The following is an 18,792-nucleotide window of genomic DNA, read 5'->3' on the forward strand; positions in this document are numbered from 1 at the left end:
GTCCTTTGTGTTTGGAATTTATTTCTGCATTATTGACCCCAGGACATTTCCTGAGGGTTCAGTTCAGTTCAGTCACTCAGTTGTGTCCTACTCTTTGTAACTGCATGGACTGCACCATGCCAGGCTTCCCTGTCCTTCACCATCTCTCAGAGCTTGCTCAAACTCATGTCCATTGAATCAGAGATGCCATCCAACCATCTCATCCTCTGTCGTCCCCTTCTCCTCCTGCCCTCAATCTTTCCCAGCATCAGGGGCTTTTCCAGTGAGTCAGTTCTTCCCAGTCTGGTGATGAAAGTATTGGAGCTTCACTTTTAGTCCTTCTAATGAATTTTCAGGACTAATTTTCCATAGGATGACTGGTTTGATCTCCTTGCAGTCCAAGGGACTTTCAAGAGTCTTCTCAAACCCCGCAGTTCAAAAGCATCAATTCTTTGGCTCTCAGCTATCTTTATAGTTCAACTCTCAACCCATACATGACTACTGGAAAAACCATACCTTTGACTAGACGGAGTTTGTTGGCAATAATATGCTGTCTAGGTATCTCATAGTTTTTCTTCCAAAGAGCAAGCATGTTTTAATTTTATGGTTACAGTCATCGTCTGCAGTGATCTTGTAGTCCAAGAAAATAAAGTCTGGGTGGAAGGGAGTTCCCAAGTTGGCGGAGGAATAGGACGGGGAGACCACTTTCTCCCCCACAAATTCGTGGAAAGATCATTTGAACACTGAGCAAATACCACAAAACAACTTGTGAATGCTGACGGAGGCAGTGACCAGGCACTCAGAACAGCAGCCCATTTTGTTTGAAAGGAGATAGGACAAGACATAAAAAATTAAAAGAGAGTCAAAAGCGTTAGGGATGGAGAGCCATCCCAGGGAGGGATTCATAAAAGAAGAGAAGTTTCCAAACACCAGGAAACCCTCTTACCAGTGGGTCTGTGGGGAGTTTTGGAATTTCAGAGGGCAACATAACCAGGAGGAAAACTAAATAAATAAAACCACATATTAAACGCCTAAACGCAACTCCCAGAGGAGAAGTAGCCAAGATGCTCGCATCAACCACCAGCAAGCAGGGACTGAACAACGAGGGGCCGGCTGCACTGCTTAGGGTAAGGACCAGGCCTGAATGCCGTGAGGGCAATCTAAGGGAGCTAATGTGAGATAGCAACCCAAGCTGTGGGATAGCCAGAGAGGAAACAAAAAAAAAAAAAAAGAGGGAGAGAAAGAGAAATTTCCAACAGAAAGGTCTAACCTAAGGCACTGCTGGCTTGCTCACAGAACAAAGGACTGAGTGTATACCAGAGGAGAGCTAGCCGGCTGTGGACAGGCCCCTCCCCTAACCAGAGGGAGGCGGCCAGCAGTCAGAGCCAGAAGGCAAGGGGCAAACTCAGTCCCAGAGATGGCATCCTCTACCAAACTGCGAGCAGGCTCCCAGTTGCTAACCAAAGCTTGCTGGGATCCTGGACGGTTGACATCTGTCAGGAGGGTTGCAGCCAGAGATCAGCTCCCCAGAAGAGACACACGTCACATCTAAGGCGGCACACACCTGATTCGCACCCAGGAAACCGAGCAGCTGGGACGAGGAAGGCTCTAAGACGCACCACCCACCTGGCGAGAGTGCGCTTGCCAGGCACCCACCCACCTGAGCTGCTCGGACCTGGGAAGGGCACAAAACGCAGGCCCAACCAAGTCTGTGCCTTTGTGGAGGACCCGAGAAGCTGAATCTGAGTGGCTTAGACCCGGGAAGTGCACGCAACCCACGGCCCGCTATAGACCGTTCCCCTGCAGGGCTTCCTGGAGCCTGAGCAGTGTAGACTGGGACAGCACACACGCCATGAGCGGGGGCAAACCCCGTGTGGCTGAGACCCTGCGAGCACTCCCCACACACGCCAGTGATACTTGTTTACAGTGCTCCTCCCTCCCCACAGCACGACTGAACAAGCGAGCCTAAATAAATGATCACCTTTGCCCCCTGTGTCAGGGCCGAAGTGAGATACTGCAGAGACCTGCAAACAGAGGAAGCCAAAAGAAACCAAGAAGAGGGAACCACTTTGGAAGTGACAGCTGCCACAGATTAGAGCCCTGTAGTTAGCACTGGCTACATAGGAAGGGACCCGTAGACCTTGAGAAGTACAAGCTGGAACACGGAGCTGTCTGAAACTCAACTGACCCCACACTGCCCTAAACAGCACCAGAGAAATTCTTAGATATGTTTGTACTATTATCATTTTTTTAACTTTTTTAGTTTTAAAGCCTCTATTACTCCTTTAACTTTTGTAACCTACTATTGCCTTGCAAAAACAAAAAAAAAACCTATTTTTAAAGCAAACTTCAAACGTATTTTTTTTTTATAATTTTTATGATTTTGTTTTTTTTTTTAACATTCTGTTTTTGAGAGTCTAACTTCTACTCTAGATTTTTAATCTTTGCTTTTTGGTATTTGTTATCAAGTTTCTACCTTTAAGAATCCAACCTTCAGTACCCATTTTTACTTAGGAGTGTGATTGCTGGCTTGATTGTTCTCTCCCCTTCTGATTCTTTTTCTCCACCAGGTCTCCTTTACCTCTTCCCTCCCCTTTCTCTTCTCTACTTAACCCTGTGAATTTCTTTGGTGCTCCAGGCTGTGGAGAACACTTAGGGAACTGATCACTGGCTAGATTGGCTCGCTCTTGACTCCCCCTCCTCTCCTTCTGGTCACCTCTGTCTCATTACTCCCATTTTCTCTCTCTCTTTGGAAATCTGTGAACCTCTCTGAGTGTTCTAGACTATGGAGAGCAAATAGGGAATTGACTACTGGCTTGACTGCTCTCTCCCCTTTTGATCCCCCTTTTCTCCTCCTGGTCACCTCAATCTTCCTCCTCCCTCTTCTCTTCTCCATGTAACTCTGTGAACCTCTTTGGGCGTCCCTCACTGTGGAGAATCTTTTCACCATTAACCTAGATGTTTTATCATCGGTGCTGTATGGACGGAGAAGTCTCAAGGCTACTGTAAGAATAAGACTGAAAGCCAGAGGCAGGAGGCTTAAGTCTAAAACTTGAGAACACCAAAAAATTCACGACTCCAGAGAATATTCAGCGACAAAAGCTCAACCAAAAACCTCCATACCTACTCTGAAACCAAGCTCCACCCAAGAGCCAACTGATGCTGAAGCATCAGTTCTTCCAATGAACACCCAGGACTGCTCTTCTTCAAGATGGACTGGTTGGATCTCCTTGCAGTCCAAGGGACTCTCAAGAGTCTTCTCCAACACCACAGCTCAAAAGCATCAATTCTTCAGTGTTCAGCTTTCTTCACAGTCCAACTCTCACATCCACACATGACCACTGGAAAAACCATAGCCTTGACTATTAAGACTGATATCTTAATAGACATTTAAAGGAGCATATACAGTGCTCAATACATAATCTGAACAATTAAATTAGTTCATTTGAAAATTTGACATTAAAACGTTAGAAAAAGACATCAAAAACTACTCTATGCTGCTCTTACAGTAACATACTTAAGATTTCAGTTTGTAGACTTCCCTGGTGGTCCAGTGATTGAAGAGTCCACAGTCCACCTGCCAATGTACAGGACACAGTTTTGATTCCTGAGCTGGGAAGATCCCACATGCCCGGGGCAAATAAACACATGTGCCCCAACTATTGAGCCCACGTGCTACAATTATTGAAGCCCATGCTCCCTAGAGCCCATGCTCCAAAAGAAAAGTTATAGAAATGAAAGTCCGTGCACTGCAACTAGAGAGTAACACCCTGTCCAGCATAGCTAGAGAAAGCCCTTGCAGCAAAGAAGGCCTAGCAAAGCCAAAATTAACTTTTTAAAATTTTGTTTATAAATTAATGTGCAATAGTTAAATATGAAAAAACTAGACACAAAAAAACTTTCAATTAAGTTTCTTACATTAATACAACGTTCCTCAAATTGAGAGAAAAACTGAGCTTTTACCTGGCATATGGAGACTCAACTCAAAATGGCTTGGCTGGAAACTTTTTTTTTTTAAACTTTTTAAGAGTAGTAAATATGAGGCCAGTGTTATTTCTACTTCTCTTTTATTGCCTCCAGCATAGAAAACAATATTTAAAAATCCATCAAAGGAAAGGCCCAGGCAAGTAATGATTATGTGAGCAATGTGACTGATATTATTTACTCTAGGTAGATTAAAATAGTCCCTAAGAAAAACAATCTATAAAGACAACAAAAGCCATTATATAAAGTTATGTGGAGCCTTTCAGATGGTAAAATGGATATCATGAATTATTCCTGCCTCCGTAAAGAGAGAAGTTCTTGTCAAAACAATGGAATCAAACAAATAGTGTATATTAACACATATATATATGGAATCTAGAAAAATGGTACTGATGAATCTATTTTAAGGGCAGGAAAAGAGAGACTCAGACATGGAAAACAGACGTATGGATACAGTGGGGGCAGAAAAGTGGGGGACAAATTGAGAGGGTAGCACTGAAATGTATAATTACCATATATAAACCAGAAGCTAATGGGAAGTTGCTGTATAACAGAGGAGGCTCAATCTGGTGCTCTGTGACAACCTAGAAGAGTGGGATGGGTGGGAGGTGGAAGGGAGGATCAGGATGGAGGGAACATATGTACACCTATAACTGATTCATGTTGATGTATGGTAGAAACCAACACAACATTGTAAAACAATTGTCCTCCAATTAAAAATAAAGACATTTTAAAAAATGGAAAAAAAAAAAAGAGTAGTAAATAAGCAAGCTTTTTTTTTTTTTAATTTTGATAGCTAAGGATGTCAATAAAGTTTTCCTGTGGCATAGAAGTACCAAAAGCACTTCACAGTGTATGTGTTAATGGTTCAAGTAAAATACAAACACATGTCATTACACTGCATTTCAATTTACTGTGCTTAAGAGATATAGCATTTGTTTTTCTAACTAAATTTTTGAGGGAACTTTGTGTCCAGAAAGCCTGTATGTGCCCTTTTTTTCCAACAGTGCTTGCTCACTTTGTGTCACATTCTGGAAATATTCACAGTATTTCAAACTTTTTAAAAATTAAAAAAAAATAAAAAAATAAAAATAAAAATTATTTACATGTTATGGTGATGTGATATTGGATGTTACCATTGTAATTGATTTGGGGTATATGGATTATATTCCTACAAAAAGGCAAATTTAACTGATATATTGTTCTTGCCACAGAAACCAGTAATCGAGAAACCAAACACCACACTCAAGAGAGTTGGAGAGCTCAAGTTTATTACACCAGTGGGCCCAAGCTCTGAGCCCTGAACAAAGGGATTACAGAATTTTTACAGACAGACTGCAGTGGGCAACACTAGCTGTTAATAGGCTGGTTTAAACTAAGGTTTTCCTCCTCAGGAACAGTGGTCAAGATGGGGAGAGGGCTGCCTGACCTGGACAGGCATGATTAAGCAGGTTTGTAGGGGTGGGTGATTACACAGAGTAAGACAAGTGTGAGTGAGATAAACTCCAGTGCCTAGTACTGCAAGTCCCCACTTTCTGAGATTACATGACCTATGTTATCCAGACTTTGCAAGGGGCAAGCTGAGTTACAGAGGCAGAAGGAGGAGAAGGTAAAAATTTAACTTTTCCTCTTTATTCTGACTACCCCATTGGCTAGCTGTTCCCTTCTCTCTCACTTTCCTTTGGCCTCCCTACTCCAATACTGAAATCAGATCAATTAATAACCCTACAATAGCCTCCTATGTTTTCAAGTGAGAGTCATATGTTTCTCAGCTTAAATCAAAAGCTAGAAATGATTAAGGTTAGTGATGCAGACATACTGAAAATCAAGACTGAATGAAAGCTTAGCTAAGTCATGACTGCAAGGGGAAAGATTTTAAAGGAAATGAAAATTGCTACTTCACTGAACACACAAGTGTTAGAATAGTAAAACATCCTTAATTCTGTATGGAGAAAGTTTCAATGGGCCAGACAGAAGAAGTCAGCCTCAATATTCTCTTAACTAAAAAGCTAATCCAGAGCAAGTGCCTAACTCAATTCTGTGAATGCTGAGACAAGTGAGGAAGCTGCAGAACCAATGTCTGAAGCTAGCAGAGGTTGGCTTATGAGGTTTGAGGGTAGTAAGTATCAAGTTCCAGCATGATAGCTGCAGCAACTTACCTGGAACTTAAGATATTTAATGAAGGCGGCCACACTGAACAGATCTTCAACACAGACATAACAGCCTTCAGTTGCAAGATGCTATGCAAGACTTTCCAAGGTAGACAGAAGTCAGTGCCTGCCTCTAAAGCATCAGTGGACAGGCTGACTCTCATTACAGCCTAATGCAGTCGGTGTTTCATTTGAAGGCAATGCTCACTAACCATTCGGATAGTCACAAGGCCCTTAAAAATTGTATGTATTCTGCCTACAGCCTGTGAGACTTGTGCAATAGCACATTAATTTAAACAAAGTTTTTAAAGCCTGCTCTTGAGACATACTGCTTTTGAAAATTCCTTTAAAAGCATTACTCCTCATTGACAATGCACCTGGGCACCCAAGATCCGTGAAGATATATGATTATTGTCCATGCCTGCTGATACTGCATCCAATCTGTAGCCCAAGGATCAAGGGGTAATTTTGACTTGATTTCAAGACTCATTACATAAGAAATTTTGTGAGACAGATATAGAAAAGGACTACTCTCATAAATCTGGACAGTCAATTGAAAATATACTTGAAGAATTCACCATTACAGATGCCATGAAGAAATTAATGATATGCAGACGAGATCAAAGTATGAACAGTAAAAGGAGTTTGAATTGCTAGACCTTCAAATGACCAGCCCCCTACAGACACATTTGTTGTCACATTTCTTGGCTCAGGGCCAGGTTGCAGCAAAAACCCTTGGCAAATGTTTTCTTTTTGCTGAGAGGGAAAGAGATTCGTCTTCAACCTTCTGGCCCATATTGAGCTGGTTTACAGTTTCCAACACACTACTGGAATTTACTTGGAAGTTTTAGCATGGGAATCCTAGGCAAAGTGGACTACAGTTGAAACTTCTGACAACGGAAACATGTGTTCTGCCTCATCTTCAGTCAGTTGAGCACACTTTGTGCTTAGACAAACTCTCCATGTCCAAACACAATAAACATCAATAAATCAGTGATTTTAAATGATTATATTTTAAAAAAAAAGGTCTGGAAGAACTTTATTCCAATCCTCATGTTTGTACTGTTGAAGATATCAGTGCAGAAAGTAAATGTAGATTTGGTGGAAATGACAAGAGAACCAGAATTAAAAGTGAAGCTTGAAGAAGCAAGGACTTCCCTGATGACTCAGGGGTAAAGAATACACCTGCAATACAGACGATACAGATTTGATTCTTGAGTCAGAAGAAAGGTAATCCACTTCAGCACTGTTGCCTAGAAAATTCCTTGGACAAAGGAGCCTGGCAGGCTACAGTCCATGGGGTCACAAACACTTTGACATGACTATGACACACAGCACTAAAGTCACTGACTGTGGCAACCTCATGTTAAAACAAGAGCAGTACAAGAGCGGCAAAGGGGAGCTACCCCATGTCCCAGGTAAAGAGCAACGGCTGTGCTTTGCTGGAGCAGCCATGAAGAGAAACTCAATGTCCAAGGTAAGAGAAACCCAAGTAAGACAGTAGGATCTGAGAGAGGGCATCAGAGGACAGACAGACTGAAACCACAATCACAGAAAACTAGCCAATCTGATCACACAGACCACAGCTTGTCTAACTCAATGAAATTGAGCCATGTCATGTGGGGCCATCCAAGATGGCTTGGTCATGGTGGAGAGGCCTGATGGAATGTGGTCCACTGGAGAAGGGAATGGCAAACCACTTCAGTATTCTTACCTTGAGAACCCCATGAATAGTATGAAAGGCAAAAAGATAGAACACTGAAAGATGAACTCCCCAAGTTGGTAGTTGCCCAACATGCTACTGGAGATCAATGGAGAAATAACTTCAGAAAGAGTGAAGGGACAGAACAAAAACAAACAAACAAAAACACCCAGTTGTGGGTGTGCTGGTGATAGAAGCAAGGCCCAATGCTGTAAAGAGCAATGTTGCATAGGAACCTGAAATGTAAGGTCCATGAATCAAGGCAAATTGGAAGTGGTCAAACAAGAGATGGCACAGGTGAAAGCCAACATTCTAGGAATCAGTGAAGTAAGATGGACTGCAATGGGTGTATTTAACTCAGAGGACCATTATATCTATTACTGTGGGCAGGAATCCCTTAGAAGAAATGGAGTAGCCATCATAGTCAACAAAAGACTCTGCAATGCAGTACTTGGATGCAATCTCAAAAACAACAAAATCATCTCTGTTCGTTTCCAAGACAAAGCATTCAATATCACCGTAATCCAGGTCTATGCCCCGACCAGTAACACTGAAGAAGCTGAAGTTGAACAGTTCTATGAAGACCTAAAAGATCTTTTAGAACTAACACCCAAAAAAGATGTCCTTTTCATTATAGGGGACTGGAATGCAAAAGGAGGAAGTCAAGAAACACCTGCAATAACAGGCAAGTTTGGCCTTGCAGTACAGAATGAAGCAGGGCAAAGTTGATAGAGTTTTGCCAAGAGAACACACTGGCCATAGCAAACACCCTCTCCCAACAACACAAGAAAAGACTCTACACATAGACATCATCAGAAGGTCAACACCAAGATCAGATTGATTATTTTCTTTGGAGTCAAAGATGGAGAAGCTCTATATAGTCAGCAAAAACAAGACTGGGAGCTAACTGTGGCTCAGATCATGAACACTTTATTGCCAAATTCAGACTGAAATTGAAGAAAGTGGGGGAAACCACTAGAACATTCAGGTATGACCTAAGTCAAATCCCTTATGATTATACAGTGGAAGTGAGAAATAAATTTAAGGGACTAGATCTGATAGACAGAGTGCCTGAAGACTATGTATGGAGTTTCATGACTTTGTACAGGAGACAGGGATCAAGATCATGCCCAAGAAAAAGAAATGCAAAAAAAGGAAAAATTCCTGTCAGAAGTGGCCTTACAAAGAGCTGTGAGATGAAGAGAAGCAAAAATCAAAGGAGAAAAGGAAAGATATTCTCATTTGAATGCAAAGTTCAAAAGAATAGCAAGGAGAGATAAGAAAGCCTTCCTCAGCAATCAATGCAAAGAAATAGAGGAAAACAACAGAATGGGAAAGACTAGAGATCTCTTAAAAAAAAAAAAAAATGAGAGATATAAAGGGAACATTTCATGCAAGGATGGACTCAATAAACGACAGAAATGGTATGGACCTAACAGAAGCAGGAGCTATTAAGAAGAGGTGACAATACACAGGATAATTTTACAAAAAAGATCTTCATGACCAGATAACCATGATGGTGTGATCACTCACCAAGAGCCAGACATTCTGGAATGTGAGGTCAAGTGGGCCTTAGGAAGCAGTACTACAAACAAAGCTAGTGGAGGTGATGGAATTCCAGTTGAGCTATTTATTTCAAATCCTGAAAGATGATGCTGTGAAAGTGCTGCACTCAATATATCAGCAAATTTGGAAAACTCAACAGCACCCATAGGACTGGAAAAGATCAGTTTTCATTCCAGTCCCAAAGTAAGGCAATGCCAAAGAATGCTCAAACTACCACACTATTGCACTCATCTCACATGCTAGCAAAGTAATGTTCAAAATTCTCCAAGTCAGGCTTCAGCAATACATGAATCTTGAACTTCCAGATGTTCAAGCTGATGTTAGAAAAGGCAGAGGCACCAGAGATCAATTTGCCAACATCCGATGGATCATTGAAAAAGCAACAGTTCCAGGAAAACATCTATTTCTGCTTTATTGACTACTCCAAAGCCTTTGACTGTGTGGATCACAATAAACCGTGGAAATTCTGAAAGACATGGGAATACCAGACCCCCTGACCTGCCTCTTGAGAAACCTGTGTGCAGGTCAGGAAGCAACAGTTAGAACTGAATATGGAACAACAGACTGGTTCCAAATAGGAAAAGGAGTACATCAATGCTGTACATTGTCACCCTGCATATTTAACTTCTATGCAGAGTACATCGTGAGAAATGCTGGGCTGGATGAAACACAAGCTGGAATCAAGATTGCTGGGAGAAATAGCAATAACCTCAGATATGCAGATGACATCATCCTTACGGCAGAAAGTGAAGAGGAACTAAAAAACCTCTTGATGAATGTGAAAGAGGAGAGTGAAAAAGTTGGCTTAAAGCTCAACATTCAGAAAACTAAGATCATGGCATCCGGTCCCATCACTTCATGGCAAATAGACGGGGAAACAGTGGCTGACTTTATTTTTCTGGGCTCCAAAATCACTGTGGATGGTGACTGCAGCCATGAAATTAAAAGACGCTTACTCCTGGGAAGTTATGACCAAACTAGACAACGTATGAAAAAGCAGAGACATTACTTTGTCAACAAAGGTCCATCTAGTCAAGGCTATGATTTTTCCAGTAGTCATGTATGAATGTGAAAGGTGGACTATCAAGAAAGCTGAGCGCTGAAGAATTGACGCTTTTGAACTGTGGTGTTGGAGAAGACTCTTGAGAGGTCCTTGGACTGCAAGGAGATCCAACCAGTCCATCCTAAAGGAGATCAGTCCTAGGTGTTCATTGGAAGAACTGATGTTGAAGCTGAAACTCCAATACTTTGGCCACCTGACGCAAAGAGCTGACTCATTTGAAAAGATCCTGACATTGGGAAAGACGGAAAGTAGGAGGAGAAGTGGACAACAGAAGATGAGATGGTTGGATGTCATCATCGACTCAATGGCCATGGGTTTGGGTAGACTCCAGCAGTTGGTGATGGGTGGCTTGGCGTGCTATGGATCAGGGGGTCACAAAGAGTCGGACTCAAAGAGCGACTGAACTGAACTGAACATGTTAAAAGTTTTACCAGGCAGGCTTGCTTCTTATGGATGTACAAAGAAACTGGTTTCTTCAGACTAACACAGCCAAGAGATTTGTGGAAGGGAGCTGGAAGGGAGGTGTGGGAACGAAGGACTGAGTTTGGGGTTTGCACATAGCAACGATTATATACAGGATGGATAAATTACAAAGGCCTACTGCACAGCACAGGAAACCATATAATATCCTGCGATAAAGCATAATGGAAAAAATTATAAAGATTGCCATGTATGTGTATGTTGTATATATACATATATATATGTGACTGGATTACTATGTTGTACAGCAGAAATGGACACATTACCAAAAACGAAAGTTGCTCCATTGTATCGAACTCTTTGCAACTCCATGGACCACATGGACCCCATGGACCATGGACCTGACCGGTTCCTCTGTCCATGGAACTCTCCAGGCAAGATTACTGGAGTAGGTAGCCATTCTCTTCTCCAGAGGACCTTTCCAGTCCAGGGATGGAACCAAGGTTTCCCACACTGCAGGGAGACTCTTAAGCATCTGATATTTCAATTAAAATAATTTTTAAGTGGTTTCTCATGACCTACCTCTGCTGAAGATTCTATGAAGACTATAAACCAAAAAATTTAGAGGAGCGGTCCTAATATGGTGGAAAAATAGGAGGTGGAAACCACTTTCTCCCCCCAAAATTCATCAAAAGAACATTTGAATCCTGAGCAAACTCCACAAAACAACTTCTGAATGCTGACAAAGGGAATCAGGAACCCAGAAAGGCAGCCAATTGTCTTCAAAAGGAGGTATGACAAAATATAAAAGATTAAAAGAGAGACAAAAGGGGTAGGGACGGAGATCCGTCCCGGGAAAGGAGTCTTTTTTTTTTTTTTTTAATTTTTTTTTTCACTTATTTATATTAGTTGGAGGCTAATTACAATACTGTAGTGGTTTTTGCCATATATTGATATGAATCAGCCATGGATTTACATGTGTTCCCCATCCTGAACCCCCCTCCCCCCTCCCTCCCCATCCCATCCCCCCCAGGTCATCGTAGTGCACCAGCCCTGAGCACTTTTCTCATGCATCAAACTTGGACTGGTGATCTGTTTCACAATTGATAATATACATGTTTCAATGGTATTCTCTCAAATCATCCCACCCTCGCCTTCTCCCACAGAGTCCAAAAGTCTGTTCTATACATCTGTGTCTCTTTTTCTGTCTTGCATATAGAGTTATTGTTACCATCTTTCTAAATCCCATATACATGCGTTAGTATACTGTATTGATATTTTTCTTTCTGGTTTACTTCATTCTGTATAATGGGCTCCAGTTTCATCCACCTCATTAGAACTGATTCAAATGTATTCATTTTGATGGCTGAGTAATATTCCATTGTGTATATGTACCACAGATTTCTTATCCATTCGTCTGCTGATGGGTATCTAAGTTGCTTCCATGTCCCAGCTATTATAAACAGTGCAGCGATGAACATTGGGGTACACGTGTCTTTTTCAGTTCTTGTTTCCAGGAAAGGAGTCTTAAAAATGAGAGAAGTTTCCAAACACCAGGGAACACTCTCACCAGCAGGTCTGTGGGGACTCTTGGAATCTCAGAGGGCAACATAACTGAGAGGAAAAATAAATAAAAGAATAATTAAAACCCACAAATTACTTGCCTAATGGCAACTCCCAGCACTCCCAGCCACCAGCAGCAAGTGGGGTATGAACAGGGAGGCGCGGGCTGCATTGCTTAGGGTAAGGACCTGGCCTGAATGCCCTGAGAGCAATTTGAGGGAATTAACATGAGACAGCAACACAGACTGTGGGATAGCCAGAGAGAGAGAGAAAAGAAAGAGACAGAGAGAACTATCCTGCGAAAAGCCCTATACTAAGACAATGCCAGGCCTGCTCACAGAACAAAGGACTGAGCAAATACCAGAGAAGAGCCAGCAGGCTGCAGACAGGCCCATCTGCTGCTGCAGACAAGCAGGCGGAGGGCAGTCACAGCCACAAAGACACAATCGGGGCCTCAGAGAAGGCATCCTGTACCAAACTGCAAGCAGGCTTCATTGCTAACCAAGGCTTCTTGGGATTTTGGATGGTTGACATTCACCATGAGGGTCACAGCCAGAGATCAGCTCCTCAGAAGAGACACATGGCACACCTGAGAAGGCATGCCCGTTGTACACCCAGAAAACATAGAGGCTGGGACGGGGGAGGCAATAAGATGCACCCCCCACCCCCACACACCTTGGGGTGACTGTGCTTGCCAAGCACCTGGTCACCTGAGCTGCTCAGACCTGGGAAGGACACGAAATGCAGGCCCAGCCAAGTCTGCGCCTTTGTGGACCGGAGAACCTGAACCTGAGCTGCCTAGACCTGGGAAGTGCATGCAACCCAGGGCCCGCATCAGACAGTTTCCGGCAGAGCAACCTAGAGCCTGAGCAGTGTAGCCTGGGAAAGCACACAGGCTGTGAGCAGGGGCAAACCCAGTGTGGCTGAATCACTGTGAGCACTCCCCACACACGCCCGTGATATTTGCAGTGTTCCTCCCTCCCCACACACGACTGAACAAGCAGCCTAAAAAAGTGACCACCACCACCCCCTTGTGTCAGGGCGGAAATTAGACACTGAAGAGACCAGCAAACAGTAGAAGCTAAAATAAACAGAGGGAACCGCTTTGGAAATGACAGGTGCAATAGACTAAAACCCTGTAGTTAGCACCCACTACATAGGAAGGGGCCTTTAGATCCCGACTTTTTTTAATATTTTTGAGAATCTAAGCTCTACTCTAGATTTAATCGTTGCTTCTTGGTATTTGTTTTCAATTCTCTAAGAACCAAATCTTCAGTACCCATTTTTACTTGGGAGTGCAATTACTGGCTTGATTGCTTTCTCCCTCTTTTGACTCTCCTTTTTCTCCCCCAGGTCACCTCTATCTCCTCCCTCCCTCTTCTCTTCCTAACCAACTCTGTGAATTCTGTGTTCCACGCTGTGGAAAACACAGGAAACTGATAATTGGCTGGATCAGTGTCTCTCCTTTTGACTCCCCCTCCTCTCCTCCTGGTCCCCTCTGTCTCCTTCCCCCCTCTTCTCTTCTCTGTGTAACTCCGTGAACAGCTCTGAGGGGTCCAAACTGTGGAGAGTACATAGGGAATTGATTACTGGCTAGCTTGCTCTCTCCCCTTTTGATCCCCCCTCTTCTCCTCCTGGGCACCTCTATCTTCCTCCTCCATCTTCTCTTCTCCATGTAACTCTGTGAACCTCTCCAGGTGTCCCTCACTGTGGAGAATCTTTTTACCACTAACCTAGATGTTTTATCATCAGTGCTGTATAGATGGAGATAAAGGCTTGAGGCTACTGTAAGTCTATAAACTAGGGGTAGGAGGCTTACCAAAACCTGAGAACACCAGAGAATTCCTGACTCCATGGAATATTAATCGATAAGAGCTCATCTAAGAGGAACCACAAACAGAATACAGAAAGGCCACCCCGAACACAGCAATATAGACAAGACGAAAAGGCTGAGAAATACTAAGCAGATAAAGCAACAGGATATAGGCCCACCAAACCAAACCAAAGAGAAAGAGATAAGGAACCTACCTGAAAAAGAATTCAGAATAATGATAAGTGAAAATGATCAAAAACCTTGAAAACAAAATGGAGTTACAGGTAAATAGCATGGAGACAAAGATTAAGAAGATGCAAGAAATGTTTAACAAGGACCTAGAAGAAATAAAAAGAGCCCATATATAATGAATAATGCAGGAAATGACATCAAAAACACCCTGCAGGGAACCAACAGTAGAATAACGGAAGCAGAAGACAGGATAAGTGAGGTAGAAGATAGAATGGTAGAAATAAAAAAGCAGACAGGAAAAAGAAAAAAGAATTAAAAGAAATGAGGACAACCTCAGAGACCTCTGGGACAATGTTAACACACCCCAACATTCAAATCCAGGAGTCCCAGAAAAAGACAGACCATGAGAAAATACCTGATGAGATAACAGCTGAAAAGTTCCCCAAAATGGGGAAGCAAATAGTCACCCAAGTCCAAGTAACCCAGAGAGTCCCAAGCAGGATAAACCCAAGGCAAAACACCCCAAGACACTTATTAATCAGATTAACAAAGATCAAAGACAAAGAACAAATATCAAAAGCAGCAAGGGAAAAACAACAACACACAAGTGGATTCCCATAAAGATAACAGCTGATTTTTCAATAGAACTCTTCAGGCCAGAAGGGAATGGCAGGACATACTTAAAGTGATGAAAGAGAAAAAAACCTACAACCCAGATTACTGTACCCAGCAAGGATCTCATTCAAATATGAAGGACAAATCAAAAGCTTTACAGACAAGCAAAAGCTGAGAGAATTCAGAACCACCAAACCAGCTCTTCAACAAATGCTAAAGGATCTTCTCTAGACAGGAAACACAGAAAAGGTTTATAAACTCGAACCCAAGGCAACAAAGTAAATGGCAACAGGATCATACTTATCAATAATTACCTAAAGTGTAAATGGTTTGAATGCCCCGACCAAGAGACAAAGACTGGCTGAATGGATACAAAAACAAGACCCCTATATATGTTGTCTACAAGAGATCCACCTCAAAACAAGGGACACATGCAGACTGAAAGTGAAGGGATGGACAAAGATATTCCATGCAAATAGAGACCAAAAGAAAGCAGGAGTAGCAATACTCATATCAGATAATACAGACTTTAAAATAAAGGCTGTGAAAAGAGACAATGAAGGACACTATTAATGATCAAAGCATCAATCCAAGAAGAAGGTATAACAATTATATATATGCATTCAACATAGGAGCATGCAATATGTAAGGCAAATACTAACAAGTATGAAAGGGGAAATTAACAATAACACAGTAACAGTGGGAGACTTTAATACCCCACTCACATTTATGGATAAACAGAAAGTTAAGAAGGAAAGACAAACTTTAAATGATACAATAGACCAGTTAAACCTCGTTGATATTTATAGGACATTGCACCCCAAAATAATGAATTTCACATTTTCTCAAGTGCACATGGAACTTTCTCTATGACAGATCACATCCTGGGCCATAAATCCAGCCTTGGTAAATTCAAAAAAACTGAAATCATTCCAAGCATCTTTTCTGACCACAATACAGTAAGATTAGATGTCAACTACAAGAGAAAAACTATTAACAATTCCAACATATGGGAGCTGACACATGCTGCTGAATAACTAACAAATCACAGAAGAAATTTAAAAAAATTAAAATATGCACAGAAACAAATGAAAATGAAAACACAATAACACAAAACCTAAGGGACACTGTAAAAGCAGTGCTAAGGGGAAGTTTCATAGCAATACAGGGTTAACTCAAGAAACCAAAAAAAAAGTCAAATAGGTAACGTAACTCTACACCTAAGGCATCTAGAAAAGGAAGAAATGAAGAACCCCAGGGTTAGTTAAAGAAAAGGAATCTTAAAATTAGGGCAGAAGTAAATGCAAAAGAAACAAAAGAGACCATAACAAAATCAACAACGCTAAACACTGGATGTTTGAGAAGATAAATAAAACTGACAAACCATTAGTCAAACTCATCAAGAAACAAAGGGAGAAAAATCAAATCAACAAAATTAGAAATGAAATTGGAGAAATCATAACTGACAACACAGAAGTACAAAGGATCACAAGAGACTACTATCAGCAACTATATGCCAAAAAAATGGACAACTTGGAAGAAACGGACAAATTCTTAGAAACGTAGAACTTCCCAAAACTGAACCAGCAAGAAACAGAAAATCTTAACAGACCCATCACAAGCTAAGAAATTGAAACTGTAATCAGAAATCTTCCAGCAAACAAAAGCCCAGGACCAGATGGCTTCACAGGTGAATTCTACCAAAAATTCAGAGAAGAGCTAACACCTATCCTACTCAAACTGTTCCAGAAAATTGCAGAGGAAGTTAAACTTCCAAGCTCATTCTATGAGGCCACCATCACCCTAATACCAAAATCAGCCAAAAGATGCCACAAAAAAAGGAAAACTACAGGCCAATATCACTATGAACACAGATGCAAAAATCTTTTAACAAAATTTTAGCAATAGAAGCTAACAACATACGAAAGAGATCATACATCATGACCAAGTGGGCTTTATCCCAGGGATGCAAGGATTCTTCAATATCCGCAAAGCAATCAACTTAATACACCACATTAAAAAGTTGAAAGATAAACTTTTCAATCATATTATTTTTAATCATAAACATATGATTATCTCAAAAGATGCAGAGAAAGCCTTTGACAAAATTCAACATCCATTTACGATAAAAACCCTCCAGAAAGCATGAATAAAAGGAACATACCCCAACATAATAAAAGCTATATATGGTAAGCCCACAGCAAACTTCCCTAAAATCAGGAAGAAGACAAGGATGCCCTGTCTCACCAGTACTACAGAACATATGTCTGCAAGTTTTCGCCACAACAATCAGAGCAGAAAAAGAAATAAAAGGAACTGATTGGAAAAAAAGAAGTAAAACTCTGTTTGCAGATGACATGATCCTCCATGCAGAAAACTGCGTAAGACTCTACCAGAAAACTGCTAGAGCTAATAATTCAATATAGTAAAGTTTCAGGATATGAAATCAACACACAGAAATCCCTCACATTCCTACACACTAACAATGAGAAAACAGAAAAAGAAGTTAAGAAAACAATTCCATTCACCATTGCAAGGAAAAGAATAAAATACTTAGGAATGTATCTACCTACAGAAACGAAAGACCTACATACAGAAAACTCTAAAACACTGATCTAAGAACTCAAACAGGACACAAATAGATGGAGAAATATACCATGTTCATGGATCAGATGAATCAATACAGTGAAAATGAGTATACTACCCAAAGCAATCTATAGATTAAATGCAGTCCCTATCAAGCTACCAACAGTATTTTTCACAGAACTGGAACAAATAATTTCACAATTTGTGTGGAAATACAAAAAACCTCAAATAGCCAAAGCAATCTTAAGAAGAATGGAACTAGAGGAACCAACCTGCCTGACTTCAAGCTCTACTACAAAGCTACACTCATCCAGACAGTATGGTACTGGCATAAAGACAAGACACATAGATCAGTGGAACAAAATAGAAAGCCCAGAGATAAATCCACGCACCTATGGACACCGTATCTTTGACAAAAGAGGCAAAAATATACAATAGAGAAAAGACAATCTCTTTAACAAGTGGTGCTGGGAAAACTGGGCAACCACTTGTGAAAGAATGAAACACTTTCTAACACCATACACAAAAATAAACTCAAAATGGATTAAATATCTAAACTAAGACCAGAAACTGTAAAATTCCTAGAGGAAAAATAAGCAAAACACTCTCCGACATAAATCACAGCAGGATCCTCTATGACCCACGTCCCAGAGTAATGGAAATAAAAGGAAAAATAAACAAGCAGTACCTAATTAAACTTAAAAGCTTTAGCACAACCAAGGAAACTATAAGTAAGGTGAAAAGACAGCCTTCAGAATGGGAGAAAATAATAGCAAACAAAGCAACTGACAATTAATCTTAAAACATACAAGCAACTCCTGCAGCTCAAATCCAGAAAAATAAACCAAACCAAAAATTGGGCCAAATAACTAAACAGACATTTTTCCAAAAAAGACATACAGATGGCTAACAAACACATGAAAAGATGCTCAACATCACTCATTATCAGATAAATGCAAATCAAAACCACAATGAGGTACCATTACACTCCAGTCAGGATGGCTGCTATCCAAAAGTCTACAAACAATAAATGCTGGAGAGGGTGTGGAGAAAAGGGAACCCTCTTACAATGTTGGTGGGAATGCAAACTAGTACAGCCACTATGGAGAACTGTGGAGATTACCTAAAAAACTGGAAATAGAACTCCCATATGACCCAG

Source organism: Dama dama, chromosome X (assembly GCF_033118175.1).
Source record: "Dama dama isolate Ldn47 chromosome X, ASM3311817v1, whole genome shotgun sequence".
Taxonomy (NCBI): domain Eukaryota; kingdom Metazoa; phylum Chordata; class Mammalia; order Artiodactyla; family Cervidae; genus Dama; species Dama dama.